The following is a 22,067-nucleotide window of genomic DNA, read 5'->3' on the forward strand; positions in this document are numbered from 1 at the left end:
CAGGCCACCCCAGATGGAGAGGGAAAGGCGAGGCTTGGATAGTGCACGGGGAAACATCACCTTCTCAATCCTGCTCCTATTGCCAAACTACCTATTCCTATCAGTAGGAGCAGGATTGCGCCCCGAAGAGGGAAATGGGGGAGTGTTAAATCAGAGGCTGTGTTGTCTAGTGGGTACAACGCTGGTGTGGGAGTCCGGAGATCTGGATTCTCTTCCCAGCTCTGTAATGTGACCTTGGGGAAGTTACTTGGACTCTGTACTTAGGTTTCCCCACCCTCTGTCTGTCCTGTCTACTTAGTCCATACGCTCCTTGGGGGCAGGGGTGGCTCTCTCCTCTCTCTCTGTTTGGATAGCACCCTGCACAATGAGGCCCTGATCTCAGTTAGGGCCTTTAGGTGCTGTCGTAGTGCCAATAATAACCAAGATTAGGACAGTACTGAACTGGGGATGGCTGAACAGGGATCCTTTAATCAGGAGCAAAGATACCCCACACAAACCCTAACTCCTCAGCAGGCCGTGCCACAGGGCCCCTACAGTAGTCTCCTGAACGCTGGGCCTGTGAGCTCAGCAGTGTTGGACTTGGTTGATTTCTCCTTGGGAACAGGGCCGGCGCTTCCACTAGGCGACCCTAGGCGGTCGCCTAGGGCGGCAGGATTTTGGGGGTGGTATTTTGCCACCCTCGGTGGAAATTCGGCGGCGGAGGGGTCCTTCCACTCCGGGTCTTCGGCGGAAATGTGGTGGCGGGTCCTTCACTCGCTCCGGGACCCACCACCCAAGTGCCCCGAAGACGTGGAGCGGAAGGACCCCCCCGCCGCCAAAGACCCCAGGCCCCCTGAATGCTCAGAGGAGGAGCGCTGCCGCCTAGGGCGGCAAAAACCCTGGCGCCGCTCCTGCTTGGGAGTTCTCCATGCAAAGCCTGCTTGTGCAGGGAGCTGTGCTGATGATTCAGCAGATGGTGCTGTTCCTTCTGAGTCCCCACTGGGCGCAGACTTTGTGTTGCTGGAGGTGCCCTCTGTCAGTCGAGCTCCAAAACTAAGGTCCCGATGGGTTATGGCTGTTAAAGATCCCATGACCCTTTATCCTGCCCTGATTTTATTCCCATTTAAGTGATTTCATTATTCTGTTTCTCTACCCTCCCACCCCCTTGTTCCAATGGGATACAGCATCCTCCTTGTCCTAAACTGAGGTGAGGCACTGCTGCATTGCTCCACCCCAGAGGTGGTTGTATTACAGTGGGGCAAAGAGGGTGTGTGGTCTAGCAGTCAGAGCAGGGGATCGGGCGTCAGGAATCCCGAGTTCTATTCCTGGGTCTGCCATTGATTCACAGGGTGACCTGGGGCAAATCGCTTCCTCTGGATCTCTGCCTCAGTTTGCCCACCTGTAAAATGGGGATAATTGTACTTGGTGGGCGGGCAGTGAGAATTCATGAATTAATGTTTGGGAGCTGCTTTGATAACCTCAGAGGGAAGTTTATGTGGCAGGAAGTATCATCATAATAATACAGTTGTTAGCAAACTAAACCAAAAATGCTGAAACCCTCTTCTACTGTCCAGGCACCTATCTCAATGGGATTGTCCTGCATGGTCACATGTTGCTCTAGACTTCCGGCCAAGTGCAGCCCTGGTGCTGAAGTCAGTAGGCCAGATTCTCAGCCGGTGGCAAGCAGCATAACGCCGCGAGAGTCAGCAGTGCTATGCTGATTTGTACCCGCTGAGATCTGCCCATCGGGGGTCTCCGCCAGGGCTGAATTTCCCTCCAGGACTCTCCCCAGCGTATTTGTGTGAATGGGCACAGAGCCCTCCCTCTCTCTGCAGCAGCCCTGAGCAATCTGAACTTCTTGACCCCACGAGTTGATAGGGAGTGAGAGAGTTCAGCCACCCCCCTCCCAGGATGGAGTGGTCATTTGGGCGGGGCGCTCCTCTGTTGTCAGCTGTGGTTGCCTCTGGGGAGGGACGTGACTTTCATCACTGTTGGTTCTTTGCCAGGCTCGGAGGAGGGCAGATGTTCCAAAGGGGACCCCAGCTGTCCTATGTCCAGGCTCTGGATTGAGCTCTTGCATGGTAGACGCTACACACTTCCCCATCCCTCCCCATTGCTAGCAGATACCCTGATCTAGGAGCCATGTGAATTAACTTTGGAAGAGCTACCGCCCCTCCCTCCTCAACTCAAAGGGCAGGCTGGCCTGGCACCTCCTGGAGTGTAACCACGGGAGGGTGGAAATCTTGACACCCCAAGGGCAGTTAATTTTGCTGAGCAGCAGAGGCACTGGATGGGGGTTGGGGAATAGAAACTGCATGCCACAGGACTTCCCCTTGGGCATATTTGGACCTGGCGGGGGGCAGAAGGCACTTCTGAAATCTAGGAGGCTGCTCAGGAGGTTCGGTTCTCCCCTTCTGTGGGCAGTTTGAGCGTGGAGCCGTGGTGACTAGTTACCAGCAGAGCACTCTGAACTCCAGACACCCTGCCCCTCTGTAATTAGGTTTTATTTTTAGGTGTCCCTTCCTTTGTCTATTTCCAGCCCGCGTCCTCCGCAGGGCAAACCGGGGAAAGTGCACTGAGCCGAACCCGCTGTATTTGGGAAGCAGTAAAACGAGGCTTCTAAACTGGGCTCCAGGGCGTAGGAGCCATTGGTGAAGGCTGGCAGAGCGCCCTGGCAGAGTGCAGACCACAGCCCTCCCTGACTGAGGCTGCCAGGGAGCAGGCTACCCAGGTGGGCTGGATGGGGGATGGGCGTGAGTTGGCCTGGGGTGGCATTGGAAGCATGTAGCCGTCCAGCCCCTTGATAGAATTTCAAGCAGGTGGAGGTGCAACCTACTGGTTAGGGTATGTAATGTCTCCCCAGCTGGAGCAGATGGACTAAGGGTGTGAGTGAGGGCACAGAGGGTGTGTGTAGCGTGATTGGCTCTATAGCTCAGGGTATAGAAGCTTGTGGGTTTTGTGCTGGCGGTCCTAGGTTCAATCTTTTGGGGGGTTGGTTATGGGGGTGGTTGTCCCAGATGTGCATGACCCAACTGCAAACCGCCTCCTCTAAAACAATTGTTCAACCCCTTTCTTTTCCGGGTGCTTCCCTGGCACCTGCCGGCCGAATCGTTCTCCACTTCTCTGACTGCACTGCATGGGGGCAGCGAGAGAGCGAACCTGGAACCAGTTCTCTAACTCCCCTCCTCAAACCTTTTGGGGTTTGGATGAAACAGGACCCTGATCCAGCCCTGGCTTTGGGTTTGCAAATTCAAACTTGACTGATCAGGTTTTGCCGAACAGATTTTAGCTTTTCCCTACTTTAAAAACATCCTCTAAAACTATTAACAGAAACACCTTTCCTGTCCTGGATGGCCACTAAGGGACTTGGCTCTGGGCTCCTATGTGCTACTCCCGCGTTAGACTCATCTGCCCAAACCTCACTGAGAAGTCCACTCCAATGTCCAGTTATCAGCCAGCCGCGACCACCCCCATAATACATTGCCAGGCCTTGTGGCCATTAACGCTGGGGTCTTCTCCTCTCCTCTTTGCCTCTATAAATGGGACTCTTTCCTGGTGATATCTGGATCCATCAAAGTGTCGGTCTCCACCCGTGCCCCCTCCCCACACCAAGTCCTTTGCCCTTTCTCTCCATGGACAGATTCCTTCTCCTGCCCGCCGCCTCGTGATGCTGTGATCTTCCTCTCAAGGGAAGGCAGCTTGTTCCATCCCACAGGTGGCTGCCTGCCACTTGCCCCTGAGTTGCTGCTGGAGCGAGGGCCCCAAGGCTGTAGGTTTAACCTGCCTGGACCATTCTCATTGTATCATGGCACCTGGATTAGTTTTTCAGCAGCGAGGAGAGATCGCTGGCTCAGCACGTGCCACTCAGCTCCAGCATAAGGCCTGACTCTGGAACCACTGCCCATGTCCAACTCCCTCCTGCTTCACTGCAGTGAGGGGGGTTATACAGTGACTGCAGTACCACAAGCCCAGGCCTCTCTAGATGCTCCTGGCAACCCCCTCAGGAGCTAGTGCTCCTAGGATGATGATGATGATGAGCACTTATGGAGCACTTTTCATTCCTAGATCTCAAAGCACTTTACAAAGGAGGGCAGAATCATCACCCCCATTTTACAGATGGGGAAACTGAGGCACAGAAAGGTGGCAGAGTGGGGACTAGAACTTGGGTTTAGACCACCTTTGTACCCTCTGGATTGTGGGCTGCTCTAGAGGCTGAAGCAGCCCGCAGCATAAAGCAGAGCAGCCTCTGGGCTGCTCTAGTTTGCAGCATCCTCCCACCACTTGCTGCCCTGTCTGGAGCAGCCCAGAATCTCCGTAGTGCCAGGAACTGCGGCGACTCCCATACTACTGGGGCTTGCAAGGGGAGCAGCACAGGGGTACTTATGGCAGCCTTGAGCAGCGCCTGCCGTGGGGGAATGCTCCTGTGGCACCATTCCAGCTTCTGTTCACCTCTGGAGCACAGAGGAGCCAGGCGGGTGGGAAGGAGGACACAAAATCCATCTGGCTAGCTATCTTCCGCTCCTGCTCGGCCCCCCCAATACGATGCATCAGCCACAACTTAGGAGCACACGCGGGCTGCAGCTGTGCTCTGGGCCTGCCTTTTTGAGCTGGGCCCATCCCAGGCTGCGACAGCCTCCCGGGCCTGGAGGCAGCGGCTGGGCCCGGAATAGCAGATTTACCATTGCAGCTGGTTTCAGTTAGCACTCAAGACACATAAAAGCCAGCGAGAGTTTATATTTAGCCAGGCTTCTTTAAGAGGAAAGCCTTTTATCCTCCTGGCTGGTCATCCATCAATCCCTCGGGCGGGCGGGGTCGTGTCTCCAAATAGATCCCACGGACAAGCAGCCACTGTGAAACCACATTTCCTCCCGGGAGGACCCTCCAGAGACAGGCGCTCGCTGTGGCGAGGCCTCTGGTCGCCAGCCTTGCAGCGGGCTGGTCACGGCAGCTGGCCGGAAAGCAGAGCAGAGGCAGAGACGCCACCAACTCAGGCACTACTTGGCATGGTGGTGTTTAAGCAGCCCAAGGGCCCCCTGTCTTGCAGGCCTTACTCCCATTGCCCAGTGGGGAAATTCCAGTTGGGAATTTCCCATTGGCTCCAGATGCCCAACTTTTGCTTGGGAACAGTCACCAGTCAAGTGAGCTATTAGTTCCTAGGAGCACCGCCCCTCTGATGGAGACCAGTAGAGAATTCAGCAGAGGATCGGAGTTGGATTCTGATGGCGTCTGCTGACATTTCTGCGACGGGAGTTGTGCCTGCGTAAGGACTGCAGGACTGAGACCATCCTGTCTGTGCGCTGGCATCATAATCTAGAGTGGCAGCTGCAGGCAGGACACTGGTAAGAAGACGACCGTGGTGCTGGAATGCAAGCCGGCGATGCCGTGAAGGCTTCTGGAGTGCCAGCTGGGTATTAGCCATATGGTGTTCACTTTAGAACATGCCCCTGTGGAAGGTCCAGCCGCCATCGCTCAGGCCTTTTGCATCTCTGGAGCTCTAGATGGCATTAACAAAACGTTGCCCTGGGGCTCTTCAAACCAGATGGCTGGGGCGTTGCTGTGGGAATGTGCACACTGCTGGGGTTCTGGTTGGCGTTGCCAGGGCACTGCTATGGGGAAGTTCACGGGGCAAGCACTTTGGCTGGGACTGAGAAAACTCCCTTGAAGGAGGAACCTACTGTCCAGGACAGGAAAAGATACTGAGCTTGAGTCTCCTCTCACTTACGCCAGTGTAAATGCCCAAGGATTTCCTCTTTGGTTACAGTGAGCAGTGTCAGGAAGAGGGGAATCGGGCCCAGCGTGTGTGTTTCAGAGCCTTTGGGAGGCAGAGAGCGTGTCTGATCATTGCAACCCCTTCTGCTTTTGGTTGACTGTGTCTTGATGCCACTGTTTCCACTGCCATGGCGGTAAAAGGTTCCAGCTGGCTCTGTGGGTTCTCCTCTGCCATTGTGACACTCCACCCCAGCAACAGGGAAGGCCGTTTTTAATCTCTAGGGACATTGATGTTCCACACATGTGAAGTAAATTACAGCCCTGGGGCAGCAGAACCCATGCACAATTATCCTTCTTGATTCCAGAGCAGTTCCCTCTCATAGAAAGGAGTTTGGGAGGAGCTCTGTGCATGCTCAAGTGAAACCAGTGCAGAACTGGGACCAGTTTGAAATGGATCTGTTTCCTTTGCTTTCCTTCCAAGAGTGAGCGTTACTTTTTTTCCAGCTGATCTGGAACAGAGAGCAATGAGCCTTGGGTTTTTTTTCTCCCGAAAGCTGGATGCTTTCCTACAAAAATACTGAAAATAAAACGTATTTGTTTTTATTTCCCAGTGAGAAAGTTTCTTCTTTTCTGGGAAGAAGCGCAGAGGTCGGCCCAGAACTTTGTCAGGGAGCGACTGCCAATAGTAGCGGAGTATTGTAATGCAAGTTCAGCTGCGCACCCTGCTTTCCAATGGGGGAGGCTGTGGGCATATTAGGGAGGGGGGAACTACACTTGGGGCTAGGGACAGAAGCCATTTGGTTAAGGATCTGCTCTTTTGGAATCCGTCAGGTGCCATGGCCTAAGCTATGTGCTTCAGGGAGGAGGAGAAGGAAACGTCTCCCAGTGAAATGAATGGAGATGGCCAAGGCTGTTTGCAGAAGGAAGAGGTTGACTTTCTCTCTCTTGGATTAGTCGGCATCTTAGATCCCAGAACCAGGCAAGAATCCAAGGCAGAGCCACCTGGCTGCTGCATGGAAAGTGATATCCCTTGTGTAATGGTCTCATTACGGTGATCTCCATGGCAGAGCAACTCTAGGGCCCATCTAAGAGGCTTCAGAAGAAGGCTTCTCCCTCTTTGATAATGTCCATCTAGGCTTTCCTAGTATGGAGACCTCATGGTCTAGTAGCTAGAGTTCTCGTCTGGGATACAGGAGGTCTGAGTTGTACTGGCTCTGCCTCTGACCTGCTGGGTGACTTGGGGCAATTTGCTTCACCTGTTTACCTTCCTGCCGTTTATTTAGACGGAGGGTAGGCCCACATGACAGGGAGTGTGCGGTGCATTTGCTGTATGGTGCCCTGCTTCACTTGCGTCTTGTCCTTCAAACTGCACAGCCATTTTCAACGCACTGAGAGCATCGGGATGTGGAGGCCCAGGCTAACTAATGTGCATGTGTGGCATTTACACAGGGCCTCCATCTGAGGGGGACCCCGACCACTGGAAACCCCTCCCCGAAATCCTGAGTGGTGTTGTGACCCTGCGTTCCAGGTTGCAACGCCACTCGCTCAAATTTGGCCCAGCTGCTCCCCTGTCGTGATGGACCAGATCACGATGCCACTCAGGCAGGTACCATGTTGCAATGCCAGTCAGGTAGGGTCCCCCAATTTTCATAGTGCACAGATCCCCAAAATTCTTTAATCCAGCCTTGGTTATTGACTTGTTCTTCATTGACATCACTTTTGATATGTGATTTCCCCTCCCCCCTTCTTTACCACCACCACCCCTCCACACCATTGGGGAAAAAACGGTTTGTATAACTGGTTGCTGGTAAGATCGGTGTTCGTAAAATTGAGGTTCTACTGGAACAGTGACGTACCGAAATATCCAGTATTAACCCAGAAAGAGGAACCTCTCCCTGACCCCAGCTGATGGTATCACACACTGAGCTGCCCCATCTAATGAGTAGTTTAGCCAATCAGACAGCAAATGGCTGGTTAGTTTCCTCGGATAGTTTGGATGTGAGGGTTGTGCAGGATCCTACAGCTTCCCCCATGGGGGACCTGGGAATTGTGTGTGCGTGTCCAGGTGGCGGTGCAGATAAGTGGATTGCTCCCTCCACTCCTCTCTCTTATTCCCAGTGGTTTGAGCACTGGCCTACTAAACCTAGGGTTGTGAGTTCAATCCTTGAGGAGGCCATTTAGGGATCTGGCCATCTGGGGCAAAAAAAATAATTGGGGATAGGTCCTGCTTTGAGCAGGAGGTTGGACTAGGTGACCTCCTGCGGTCCCTTCCAACCCTGAGATTCTATGAATCTATGCTAGGGGGGAGGGAGCTGATCATTCTGCTTGGCCTCCCGTCTCTGGGTTCAGAGACCTCCCAGGGAGTAACCCAAGCCCCAAGATGTGGTGACAGAAGTCCCCAAGTCTTTAACCGCCCAAGGAACCAGCCTCTCTGTCCCTACAAATTGCAGGCTCCTACAAAGGATGACAGAAAACACGAAACAATCCCCTCGCCAGCCAGCCAGCCACCCCCTCCCCTGGGCAGAACCCCTGTTATCTCTGAGGCTAGATGGAGCTTTCAGCAGCGCTGCCGTGGTCTTGTGTGTGCGTGTGTGTGTGTATTAGCCACCCCCGGACAAGAATGCACTGAGGTGTGAGCACCAAAGCCGGCGGGAGCCTGGGGTGAGCACCAGGCTCCCCTTCTTCCCCACCCCACTCTCAGAGGGCTCAGACGCAGGCATATTGTGACCCCTCTGCAGCAGGTAAGGGACAGCGAAGAGCTCCTGTCTGGCAGGATTGGAGGAGATGCCTAAGTGGCTCATTGCCCCCACCCACTCCTCATGGGAGCCCCAGGCACCCCAAGCGATCCTTGCTTCTGCCAGCAAACTGCAGCCCTCGGACGCTGCCTAGGAACTGGTCATTAGCAGGCACTGACCGGCTCTAGAGGTGGGCACTTTGCAGATGCTTATAGACTCTTGTGCTTCGGGTACCAGGCTGCGACTCAGGAAATCTGGGTTCAATCCCCAGCTCTGTTCCTGACTCCTTGTGTGACATCATGCTGGTCACTGAATCTCCCTGGGCCTCAGCTCAGACCTTCCTTGTCTTCCCTGTATCTGTCTTGTCTAGTTAGATTGCAAACTGTGGGGCAGGGATGGTCTCCCACTATATCTATGTACCGTGCCTAGCACCCTGGGGCCCTGATCTCAGTTTGAGCCCCTGGGTGCTCCCGTAACACCGATAAATAATGACGGCTACGTAGGCTAGATGGCACTTTAAGAACAGTAGAGAAATGCTGGGCACCAGCTCTGGCATTGGGCGTGAAATTGATCTCTATACAGAGGGCTTGGAGCCGGGGCCGGTGCTACCATTTAGGCAAACTAGGCGGTTGCCTAGGGCACCAAGATTTAGGGGCTCCAAAAAGCGGTGCCCCCAATTTTTTTTTTACAGCGTTCCTACGCCCCCTCCCTGAGCGTGCGGTCGCCGCTCCACTTCTCCCACCTCCCAGGCTTGCAGCGCCAATCAGCTGTTTGGTGCCGCAAGCCTGGGAGGGGAGGAGAATTAGAGCGGGGGCGGCGTGCTCGGGGAGGAGGCGGAGCAGAGGTGAGCTGGGGTGAGGAGCTGCTGCACGGCTCCCTGAGACGGGGGTGGGACACCTCAGGGTAAGGGGAAGGAGCTGTCGCGGGGGGGTGTGTGCCTCAGAGCGGGGTGCGGGGGGACGGGGAGCTGCCGCAGGTCTGGGAGGAGGGCGCAAGGTGGAAGTTTTGCCTAGGGCGCGAAACTTCCTTGCACCGGCCCTGCTTGGAGTCACCGAAAGCCTCAAAACAGGCCTCAAGGGGGAGTTAAGTGATACCTGTGTTTTGTGCTGCATGGGGGCGAATTTCACCCTGGGAGACTGAGAGCCAGGACTAGCTTTAGGAAAGTTCATCAGCTCTGCCAGGGATAATTCTGCTGAGCTGGGCCAGTGTCAAGCCCAGGCGTGTGGTTAGGAAAGATGGTGAGAACCCCAAGGGCTGGCAGGAAGAGGTGGGTAGGGAGTTTGGGGAGGCAGGTGGGGAAGGGGCCGATGGAATGTTGGTGCTAACCAAGGTGCTTTGGATTCGGTGGCAGGGATCAAACTAGCAGCTTTGAAATTCGCATGCGCTTGGGGCCTGGGCTGTCTGTACCTTGGGGTTTCATATCTCTAGAGTCCCGTCCCTTTAACAGGCAGGATGTTCTCCCCGCACTCTGGCTGCAGCAGCGGGGGCTGTTTGCTGGAGACGGAGTTCAGCTCAGGTCCCCGAGGAGACTTCAAGGAGCTGCCCCCATTCACTTGGAAAGCAGGGGTGGGGAGAATGGTTAATAAAGAAAACTTCCAAATTAGAAGGTGAGGGAGGGCAGCAGCTGCTCGTAAATACAGCCCTGCCGGTCAGAAATGCTTTGATTGCTGCTTCCGATTTATGGCTCGGGCTGTGTGCCAAACGGTCGTGCTGCTACCACACCGGATAAGATGTGTGTGTGCATGGACATGTTCACTAGTGTGTGCACACTTGTGCATTTGCACAAACAGGTGCATGCATGTTCAGACTCTGACTTGGAATCTCTTCTCTCCTGCCTGTTATTTCTCTCCTCTGCAAGGGTTAAACCCAAAGGCCCTATTTGTCTCTCTCACTCTTTTCCCCATAAACACTCAACATCTTTCCGTCTGTCTATTCACCAGCATTTTCCCATAGTGCCCATCACTTAGTAGCTGAACACTCTCGTGGGATTTTGCCTAGGTGATGACTGCAGGACTGGAGCCCAAAGTACTTCATTAAGCTCGATTTGGGGTCTACAGCCCCTCAAAATCTGGTGATGCTTTTGGGATTTCAGAGCCCCAGATAATTTGATCTGGTTTTGAATCAGCCCTAGAGCATGGTGTTGCCTAAACTTGGGAATGGCTCCGATTACAGCCACCACGTACTGCTCAGTGTCCATTGTACAAGAGTTGTGTTACAGGCAGTCATTAGAGCGGGGGTTTTCCACACACGCTCTGCATTGGCCTGACTCCACTCCTGTTGAAGCCAATGGCAGCTTTACCATCTGCTTCTGTGGGAGCCGAATCAGACCAACGCTGAGTGCTTTAGAAAATCCCACTCTTGTGGAGATTACCTCTTCTTGAAAATGGGGTGAACTGTACTGGTGCCAGTTGTGGATTGCCCTCTCTGCCTTCAAGGGGGCTCAAATCAGGTCAAATCCCCAACAAAGACCAGGCTTAAATTCCCTTGTAGATGATGATGATGATGTGACAGGCAACACCCAAGGATTGAACCGGCATCCTCCAGAGCTAAAGCACAAGCTGTTACCGTGCCAAGCTTCCCTGGCTCTTGTAATAGACTCACATCTGCTGTAAACTGGCACTATGAGGCACCTATAGTACACACTCACCGGTGGGTTATATTTAAGAGTGGCGGAGGTTATTCTCATTGATTTTACATTCAGTATCCTGCTAACTCTTCTCCAGCAATCCAGATAACACTACAATCTTATTATAGTTTCATAGAGACATAGATTTTTTTTAAGTCCAGAAGGGCCCACTGTGATCATCTAGTCTGACTTCCCGCCTAAGACAGAATTTCACCCAGCGATTCCTGCACCCTACTCGCTGCCTCATAGTTGCACTGCAGTGTATATTTAAGAGAGGCTGAGATTTTCAAAGCTGCCTGAAGGGATTTGGATATTCAATTTCCATTCATTTTATATAGGGAATTGTCAATTCACGTTCTTTTGGTAGTTTTGAAAGATTTAATTTAAAGCGTTGCCCTCTGCTGAATGGTACCCAGTTACTGGAAGCTTGCAGATCAGCTTCCTGCTGGAGGCGAAATCAATGACACAGAGTCTTGGTATATTCTTAGTGTCACTTGTTTTATTTACAACAAGATACATCAGTCCTTGAACAGAGGGGATCAGAAACAGCAATCAAGCAACCCCTCTTTCCGAAGTCCCAGGCCAATGCCTGGTTTCCAGGGAGCAACTCTGTCCCACGGACTAACTCTAGGAGAGAACAAGGCAGAGAGTAAACTCCTTTGCTGCTTGCAACAGGGCCTGCCAAGAGTACACACATCACAAACTAACAACAATACAGCATTTCTTCAAAGACTGAACTGTGCTGGCATGCTAAGAAAAAGCACTTGTAAGACTGTGTGGAACAGCGCCACCTGCTGACTCCAGCCATAACAAAAGTCTCCCAAGAGGCTGAATTTGCCACATCCTTTAGCAATCTGTTTCAAGTCAATGACCTTCATTGTTAACAGTTCGCAATTGTTATTTATTTATGAAAACCACTTACTGGGCCCTACATTTACAGGGCCAATCTTCCTCAGGTTGAAGGGAAGAGATTTTTTTCTCTTAACATCCTCCACATGGATTGCCCTCAAACATGCTTCCTACATGGAGATTTGCCCACCAATGCCTCACAGACTAATGTGTTTAGTTTCACTGAGTCATCGCTACCAGCCACGTTCCCATTCCCACTCGAGTTTGCCAATTCACGTTTTATTTAGCAACCAGTGTGACTCATGCAGGAGGAAGATGACAGTGAAGAGACCAGAGATGGAGCGATATTGGCATTTGATGTTCGGTGTCCTAGGGCTGGACGCTTTGTAAATTTCCTAGCATAAACCTCCTTCTGAAGCGCTAAACCTGACATGTGCCGTTGCCCTGGAGTAGGAGGTGTAGCTGCGTAAGAGAGATGTGCTGAGAACCACCCAGGCTTCACCAGGGCAGGCGAGAGGGAGGGAGGCTTCCTACACCAGGCATGCATGGCACAGCCTGTCAGCCAGAGCCGTGCCAGCATTGGTTACAAAACATGAAACCACCCCAAACCCTGATTTCAGGTCTTGCTTCATGCTTTGGAAGTTAGGGCTTGTCTGCATGGCAAGTTACTGCGCAGTAGGTCAGGGTGTGAATCTACTGCTCACCAGGACATTGGTGCAGTGCAGTGAACATCTCTGGATGCAGCTTACCATACTACAGGGACTTTCTTGGGGCAGGAGGCCCACACGCCTCATCTCCTCTCTCAAGTTCAAGGGTAGGCAACCTATGGCATGCATGCCGAAGGCGGCACACGAGCTGATTTTCAGTGGCACTCTCACTGCCCGGGTCCTGTCCAGCGGTCCAGGGGGCTCTGCATTTTAATTTAATTTTAAATGAAGCTTCTTAAACATTTACAAAAGTTTATTTACTTTACATACAACAATAGTTTAGTTCTATATTATAGACTTATAGAAAGAGACCTTCTAAAAACGTTACAATGTGACTGGCCCGCGAAACCTTACATTAGAGTGAATAAATGAAGACTCGGCACACCACTTCTGAAAGGTTGCCGACCCCTGTTCTAGTTGCTCCTGCCCCACTACTGCTTCTTTGGGGGGCTGCCAGGTCAGTCAGCTGCTTCCCCTGTTCCAAAGGGCCTTTGTGGGGAAGGTAGCATTGGTGCATTCTGGTAGCATTGGGGCAGTGGTGCATTCTGCTTCCTGTTGCTAGAGCTGTCTCACGGAATGCACTCTATCAGTGCATTATGTAGCATTGTACACGTGCAAAGGGCAAACGTTAACCCTTACGACACCTGGGTAGGGTAGTAAGCCATCATTATCCTCATTTTGCAGATGGGAGGAAACTGAAGCACAGGGAGGGGACATGACTTGCCCAAGGTGACACGGCAGGTCAGTGGCAGAGCTGGGAATAGAAGGCAGGACTTGCCGACTCCTAGCCCTGTGTGTGAACTGGAACTCACGTTTTGAGTTTCTGAACACAGTAGGCTCCACACACGGACGTCAGGATTCACATTTCCCGTGTTGGATTGCAAAGGGATCCACCCACGAAGACACTAATATCAAAATTCCCTCTCACAGCTGGAGCTGGTGGGACAATTTTCAGCACAACAGTTTCCCGTCGGAGAAAGTTGTTTTGTCACAATCAGACAAACGTCCATTTCAACAAAATAATTTCAAAACAATTTGAAATTGAAATGGAGTATTTCATTTTGACTGTCTCCTTTCGCTTCGTGTTGATCTCGTTTCATTCCATTCCAATTATTATATTATGTTAATTTAAAACATAGTTTTATATATATATATATATATAAAAATAAATATATATATATATAAATAAATAATCCCATATATTCATATACAGTTATTTAATATTTTATATTATATTGGTTTGGCATTGAAACAAAACATTTTAATAAGGTGGTTTGGGTTGATTGTTTTCCGAAATGCCGGAATTTCTGGTGGGATGGAAATTCTATTTCTTGAGTAGCTCTACTCACAGACCCAGAGTGCAGGGCAATCCGCACCCCCGTGCCCTAGCCCCAGCGTTCGCTCTCCCAGTCCATGCGGGCACGAGGTTCTGGGCACTATTGCCAGGCCTGAAAACTACCTGTGTTGAAATATACCTGCCCCTGTTCCCTTTTTACCAACAGGGCTGCCTTAAAACTGCTGCTGTGCTCAGAAGAGAGATGCCCTGATCTAAGTGAAGGTTCTTGATCACAGGTGTAAAGTGCTTTTAGGTTTGTTCCTCCTGATGCGATGGGACGTGCTTGGGCTGTCTCTCTCTACCTCTTTCTCCCGCTCCGGAGCCATTCTCTCCTTTGATGCCTCTCTGCTCTGAGCGACTTCAAACAGTCTGGGAGGGTGGCTCAGCCAGGGCGGTAATTACACCCTTTTGCATCTCGCTGGTACTGCAGCCCCTTTGATGTGAATTTACCACCCAGCCTCGTCGCCAAGAGCCACAGGCACATGCACATACCATAGAGTTCAGGCGCCCTAGCAGCTCTGCCCTAGGGGCTCATGGGAAGGTGGGAGTGGAGAAGGGAGGGAAAGAAATGAGATGAATGAGGCTTTTTTTAAAAAAAAACACCCCGTAAACCCTCCACTGAGCATTTGATTAACCCTTCGGATGCCCAAGCACAGCCCCACCCGGCCTCAGAACTGACACGCCGCAAATTCCTCTGCCGAGTCCAGTCTGAGTCGATAGAAGGCTGTGTGCCAGGGTTCTCGAGCAGCTGGTGTGAGTCAGGGTCACGCTGATCTCCATCCGGCACTGGTTGGTTCCCAACATCCCCATGTCCCCTGCCAGTCACTGGTCCCAGCACTAGGTTGGCAGGGCATCCCAGCCTTGGAAATACCCTCTCAGTGCCCTTCAGGTGCCTCCCCTGGGGAGGCTGCATGTAGACCTGTCCCGGCCCTAAGCCCAGTCTGCATCCAGACAAGATGCTCTGGGAGATACTGACTCATTGGAAGGTTATTTATCTTACAACCCTACTATTAACACATTGGGCTAAACACAGAAGGGAGCAACAAAGTAGTGACCAGGTCTCTCAGGTACTAGGCTAGTGTCCTAACCACTGGGCCGTTCTTCTTGCGACTGTCTTAAATCCGCTTAGATTTGCGTCTACGTGCATTTAACGTTACACCCAGCCCAGAACAGCCTCTCGGCTTGGGTCGGTCTAGTGCCTGTCTCCTCTATCTGTCCTCCCCATTGCCATATCATCTGTTCACAGAGTACAAGACTAGAGGCCCTGATTCTGCAACGCACACCAGCACATGCTGACAGTCCCACTGAAGTCGAGGGGATTGAAGCAAGCACCTTGCTGAGTTAGAGCCTAAAAGACGCACATTGTCCAGTGAAGGACCCTCTCGTGTACCACTCCTGCTTGTGGTTAGATGTCTAAGAATTGTACTGGGGGGCAGGGGGATATCACAGACCTGATTTGCAGCCTTCTTCATGGGAAAAGAGATCTCTTATGCCTTAAGGGCCAGACCCAAAGCTCACCGAAGTCAATGAAATTTTTCCATTGACTCAAACAGGCTTTGGATCAGGCAGAGAGGTGAGATATGAAGCCAACCTTGTCTTTGGAGTTAGGGAGTCCAGTTGCTGAGGGCTGAATAACAAGTGTCCCAACCCTGGTCTTGCTGAGAGAGTCCCCTTTGAGCTCGGTCACTACAACATTCCTGTTTGACCACAGCATTCCCAGTAAAGTGCAGAGAGAGAGAGGGGTGGCCCTGTGCTGTCTCTGAAGAAGAGGAGCGTGGAGCGGATCTGGATTGGATGGGGATCTGTAGAGTGATTCCCCTATCAGAGGCTGGGGTGGAAGTCGGGACGCAGTTAGCCTGCGGAAGTCATTGCCACAAGATGCACTGAGGCCAGTTGCTTAGCGGCATTCCAAAAAGGAGCTGGACCCTGATGTGGAGAAAAGTATAGCCAGAGATACAATAGCAAATACTAAAAAATAACCAGAGTTTTGAAAGAGCTATAAACTCTCCTCCTTCAGAGCATGAGTCCCAGCCTCGCTGATGGTGCCAGGAAGGACTTTTCCCTGTGGTGAGGTTATCCCATAACTTTCTCCTTCAGGCTTTTTTGCACCGGGTGATCTGATCTGGCATGGGAGAGTGAGATTCTTTGCTGGCCCCTGATGGGAGACAGGAATTCCAAGGGCTCCCTCCTCCCCTGTTTTATGTGGTGCAGATCTCAAACCTGGATGTTTATCGCCTATCTCGACGGCTGCTGGGTACCTCTCTGAGTACAGACCTAGATCAATTTCTCTTGGTTTGGGAGTAATTGGATTGTACCCTGGCAACGCCTTCTGGAGCCACGTACTCTTAGATGGCCGCGCCTCCCTGCTCCCCATCCCCCTGTAATCGCCAAGTCTGCCCTCCACAGTGCCCAAATATGCCATTGTCTGGCAGACAAAGGGCAGGGGAGGGGCAGCAGGAGGAAGCCGGGAAACGTGTGCGCGTGAACTGCAGCCTCCAGGCTTTGGGTCTCCAGCAATGCGGCAAGGCACGCTGCTGCCGAGAGGAGAACGGATGTGCTGCTGGAGCTGGCATTCCAAGACCTTTGAGCAGCCTTGCCCAAGCTACTTCTACTATCCCTGGAATGATGGGGAGCCTGCCTGGTGGCTTTGCTTTGGAAGGTCATCCTCTTCCAGCCTCCCTCTGCAGTCACAAGGAACTGGAGGGGTGGGGTTTATCATGCCAGGGGAGGTGGTGATAAGCCTGAGGCGCTAACTGGAGAGGATGTGATGATCAGTCTCAGCTGGGCGCTCGCTGATCCAGCACTGGTGGGCTGGGCCCAACTCCCCTGTAGGGTATGTCAGCACTGCAATGAAACACCTGTGGCAGTGAGTCTCAGAGCCTGGGTCTACAGACTTGGGCTTGGGCTACGGCACTACGAATAGCAGTGTAGACATTTCTGCTCAGGCTGGAGCTTGGGCTCTGAGACCTACCCCCCTCGGCAGGTTTCAGAGTCCGGGCTCCAGTCCTAGCAGGAATGTCTTCACTGGATTAGCGCCATAGTGCGAGCCCGGTCTGTAGACCTGGGCTCTGCGACTCGTTGCTGCTGGGATGTTTTTGCAGTGTAGACATTCCCTAAAGGGCCAGCCACTCTGTGACCATCGCCTTGCCACCGTCCATGGCTTCCTCGAGAAGCCCTTATAATGGCATGGAAGAGGCTGACTGCATCTAGGCAAACCCGTCAGCCCTACCCAAAGTGTTAAACATCCAGCTTCCCTTTAAAGTCTCCCACCTGCACAGCAAGATTTTGGAGGTTGTTCCACTGATCTGGCTCTTGCAGTGACGGGGGGGTTGAGTTGTCATGTGCATTTGAGAAGGGACCCCTTCAAGGCCCCTGAACTTTGGAGGCTTGGATGAATCTGAACCTGCCTTGATTTGGTTTTGCAAAATCAACCACCGCCGGTAGTTTTTTCTCACATTTTGTCTTGTATCTTGGCCTGAACGACGCCACCAATGACATCTCCAGAGGGACTCCGTTATCTTCATATCCATTCATTCAGTCCCCAGATGGGCTCGAACCCAGCTCCTGGTTCCCTTGAACTTGGAGGGGTCCTGATCTGGATTGTGCAGTTTGGGTCCATCTCTGATTAGTTGTCATTTATTATTTATGTATTATTATTTTATTATAGAGTTGCACAATCCACTTGTGTTTTAAACCCTGTGAAACCTCTAGACCTTAAAACTGAGTTACTGTTCAGCTCTCATTCCTTTCTTCTTTCTAAGGATATCGCTGCTTTGAACCTGTAGCAGGGAGACAAGCAAGTGTTGGCTCTGGGCAGATGAAGGTGAAGCAGAGACAGACAGATGGACTAGGGTAGCTTTAATGAGAACATTGCTTTCTTTATCCTAATAAAATTCCTTGTCTGGGGTTAAAAGAAAGCAGCTCTTCCTGGGAGTCCCTCCCACTATCTTGTGACCCCATGAGTGTCATCTCAGTCCCATTGACGTCAAAGGCAACACACCCATTGACTTCAGCAGAGCCAGGATTTCATCTCGCGGACGTGAAATAAAGGGAAGCCTGTAATAAGGGAATCTTGTTGGATGCTTTCGGTGAATGACATAAATAAATACATAAGTTTAGACTGTCGGCTATTTTGGACAGGGGCTGTGTTTTTGTTCTGTGTTTGTACAGCACCAAGAGGGCCTGGTCTACGGCACTGCCACATACAAAGAAGAAGAATAACAATAACTGCAGAAACGTTGACCTTGGAGTAGCTAGAACACGCCAGGGAACAGGTGGCAGCACTGTAATGGTTTCGGAAGGAGGAGCAGCCGGGAGCTCCCAGTGCTGGCCATAGGAAGCGGACTGAAGTCGGGAGTGAGCAGGAGAGGTCAGGAGAGAGGCCAGGGTGGAGTCTAGATTGCAAAAGGGAGTGTGAAAAGAAACGAGGGGAGCGATGTAGGCCAGGCGGAGATGATCAAAGCCTTCAAGGTGGGGACTGGCTGAGGTAGCAATGTAACTTATGATTTTGTTTTCCTTAAGTTTCTAGAGTCTGCGGTGGGCAATAGCAGCTGCCATATTTGGGGGGCAGAGGAGATGCAGCTTGTTACAAGAGAGAGACACATGGTGCTGTCTCCCATGGATAATTCATCCTTCTGTTCTTATTGTTTACCCACGATTATTAAGGGACCCCGTTCCCTTAAACTTCACACCTCTCTGGATTTTTGTCCCCTTTATTGTTACAAAGAACACCTGCATTTGCTGTACTTCAAAGGTTATTTTTCTGCATTTTTTCGGGTCAATTACTCTGTGTATTTGATAGGATGTTATGTATAGTGAGACTCAGTTTCCCCTGTACAGGCCTGATCTGGTGCACCACGAAGTCTCCGAGGCTCATACTTTAAGGTCAGAAGGGACCATCATCTAGACTGATCTGCACATTGCAGGCTACGGAACCTCGTCCACCCACTCCTGTAATAGACCCATAACTTCTGGCTGAGTTCCTCACATCACAATTTAAAGACTCCAAGTTACAGAGATTCCACCATTTACACCAGTTTAAACCTGCAAGTGACCCGTGCCCCATGCTGCAGGGGAAGGTGAAAATCTCGCAGAGTCTCTGCCAAGCTGACATGGGGGAAAATTCCTTCCCAACCCCAAATATAGCGATTAGTTAGACCCTGAGCATGTGGTCAAGACTCACCAGCCAGACACCTGGGAAAGAATTCTCTGTAGTAACTCAGTTACTACATCTAGTGTTCCATCACCAGCCGTTGGAGATATTTACAGATAATCAGTGACGCCAGAACTGGGCCGGGGGGCCACGCCCCTCCCACTTTTTCACATGGGTGTAGTTTGGGGGGGGGCCACTGGCAGTGGCTGCGCTTCATGGTGGGGGAGCTGATCACCAATATTAGCTCCCTCACCATGAAATTTGTGGGGGCAATCCCACCGCGAAGTGCAGCCCCTGGTGCCGCTCCGCTCCTGCCCGAGGCTTGCAGTTTGGGGGGGGGGCAACGCTGCCCCCTACCCCTCCCAAATTATGCCCATGTTAAAAAGTGAGGGGACATGGTCTCCTGGCCCACCTGGTTCCAATGCCATTGTCCCCCCCCCCCCCCCCAAGTTTCCGGTGCCCTTGTAGTTAGCAATCGCAGATCGGCTCCATGCCACTGTAGGCATTCTCCTCATATCATCCCCTCCATAAACTGAGCAAGCTCAGACTTGAAGCCAGCTAGGTTTTTTGCCCCCGCTGCTCCCCTTGGGAGGCTGTTCCAGAGCAGGGGCTTCCGTTGACTTTAATGGGCTTTGGATCAGTCATGGTGCTTCCTTCTCCCATTGCTCGGGTGGCTTTTCTCACACTGTAACAGGGAGGAGAAAATTGTTTAGGAAAATGAGGTCATAAAACCACCAAAGCTGGCAGGAGGGCGCCGGAGCAAGGCCCAAAGCGACGCTGATCAGGTTTTGTGGACTAGGCTAGGTTTCAGGGTGGTGTTTCTCTGAAGAAGAGGTGGCCCATGGTTGCTCTTTGTGGATGGATACAAAAGAAGCAGCTTGAGGTTGATGTGGAAGCCAGAGAAGACCCGAGAAGGATGGGAGATGTGCTCAGAGTAAAAGCGTGGCATAGAGGGCCTGATTCTCCTGTTGTTTACATCAGTGTATCTCCGCTGACTACAATGGAGTTACTCCTGATTTACACCAGCATAGCTCCACTGACTTAAATGGAGTCACTTCTGTTTTAAGCCAGTGTCGCTCTATTGACTGCAATGGTGCTATTCCAGTTTTACACCAGCATAACTCCATTAACTAGAAAGGGAGTCACTCCAGATTTACACCAATGGCAGAGGCGAATCAGGCCCCTTGGGTTGGATACAGCCAATTTCTCTGTCAGGCGTCGTGGGCCGACTGTCATGCCCTGTGATTTATCCGAGACTGCCTAACTCGTTTTGCTTGTGGCCTGTTGGTCCGCCGGCCCCTCCTCCTGGCGCCTCGCTGCGGACGTGGCAATCGGCGAGGGGGCTGGGACGAGCTCTGGGCGGCCCATGGGAGGCTCCCGAGGAGCAGGGGCGCTCGCCTGTCTGATGCACACGCCTGAGGGAAGATGGCTCGGCTCCTATTAGGGCAAAAAGGAGCTCTGCTGAGCATCCTGCCTGCTGCTCTTCCCAGCCCTCCCCTCTGCCTCTGACTGTCAAAAAGCACCGTACCCACCTCCCCTCCCAGGCCTGGCACTTGACGGCTCCTTGCTGATTTACCAGCTCAGTCAGAGGCTTGGCAGCCGTGGGTTGCTTAGTGCCCGCAGGGGGGTAGGTGGGGGTGGGGTGAGCCGGAGACGCCCCTGTTGTTTATTTGGTTACCGTTTTGTGGTTTTCGAAAGGTGCCTGCAGGTCTGCAGGAAAATCTGCTTCGAGATGGGCCTCGCCCTGTTCCTGTCTCCTGCTAGGCCCCAGCCGGTGCCGCACGGCTGCATCTTGCCTCCCTGTAAGTGTGTGAGTGTGGGTGAGCGAGCCCAGCTCACGCAGAGGCAGTGGCGTGCAAAAGCAGGAGGAAAACGCAGATGGGGATTTATTTTCATTTCCGCGTGATACATGTTCTGCACCTCCTCTCTCTCTCTCTCTCGGCCATGCAACAGCTGGCAAGGAGTACCACCACCACCCCGCCCCGTTTAACCCCAGCCCTGCCAGCCTCCTTTGGAGGATTACAAAGAGGAGAAGACCCTTGTCGCTTTGTCTAAATGTTCATAACACCCCCCCTCCCCGGTTGGGTGGAGGAGTGGGGGTGTCAAGGATCTCAAATATAACAGTTCCATTATATTTCTATCTTAAGTTTAATTATAAGATTATTATTAATCGGCTGTTCTTGTGTTCTTAAGTAATAGCTAATACTTTGATGACCTCTGTGATAATTAATCCCAGTTTGCATTTCTAGTATTATTATAGTAACATCTAGAGGTCCACACTGAGATCAGTGCTAGGTGCTGTACAGATAACGAGAGACAGTCCCTGCCCCAAAGAGCTTCCAGGCTAAATAAAGTATTATCATCCACACTTTATATATGGGGAACTCAGGCACACAGCAAAGACGACACTTGCCCGGTGTCAGACAGGGAGTAGCAGCAGAGCTGGGAATTGAAGGCCGATTTCCTGAAGCTTGTGGTAGTACCGTAACCACAAGGCCGTGCTTTCCCTCTGTAGCACTTGTGATCCCAAAGGACCCTAACGTGCTTTGCAAACCATCTACATTCAGCACTATTGAAATGCAGCCATTTCTGGGATGAAACGTGGCAGCTGTTAACAGCATACCCGTTTAGCAAAGCAAAGGTCGGTACTTAATAGAAGGCGCAGGGGGAATGCGATTGCCTGAGTTGGAAACTGGCCAACACACCAAGGTTACAGACTAACACGGCTGCTACTTTGACACCAAGGCTAATACTCTTATAGAAAGTGCCACGGGATTATTAATGATCACAAGCTCATTTGAAAGATGGCACCTTCACCCTCTAGAGCCAGGCTGGGCCACTTGTCTAGTACTAACCCAGAGGGGAGAACCCCACCTACTGACTCATCTGCTGCGCTTCCTGCAGCAACAGGGTGTTTCTTGGAAATCTCCCAGCCAAGTACTGACCCAACCTGAGCCTGCTTAGCTCGTTCGGC

This window comes from Chrysemys picta, chromosome 24 (genome assembly GCF_011386835.1).
Source record: "Chrysemys picta bellii isolate R12L10 chromosome 24, ASM1138683v2, whole genome shotgun sequence".
NCBI lineage: Eukaryota > Metazoa > Chordata > Testudines > Emydidae > Chrysemys > Chrysemys picta.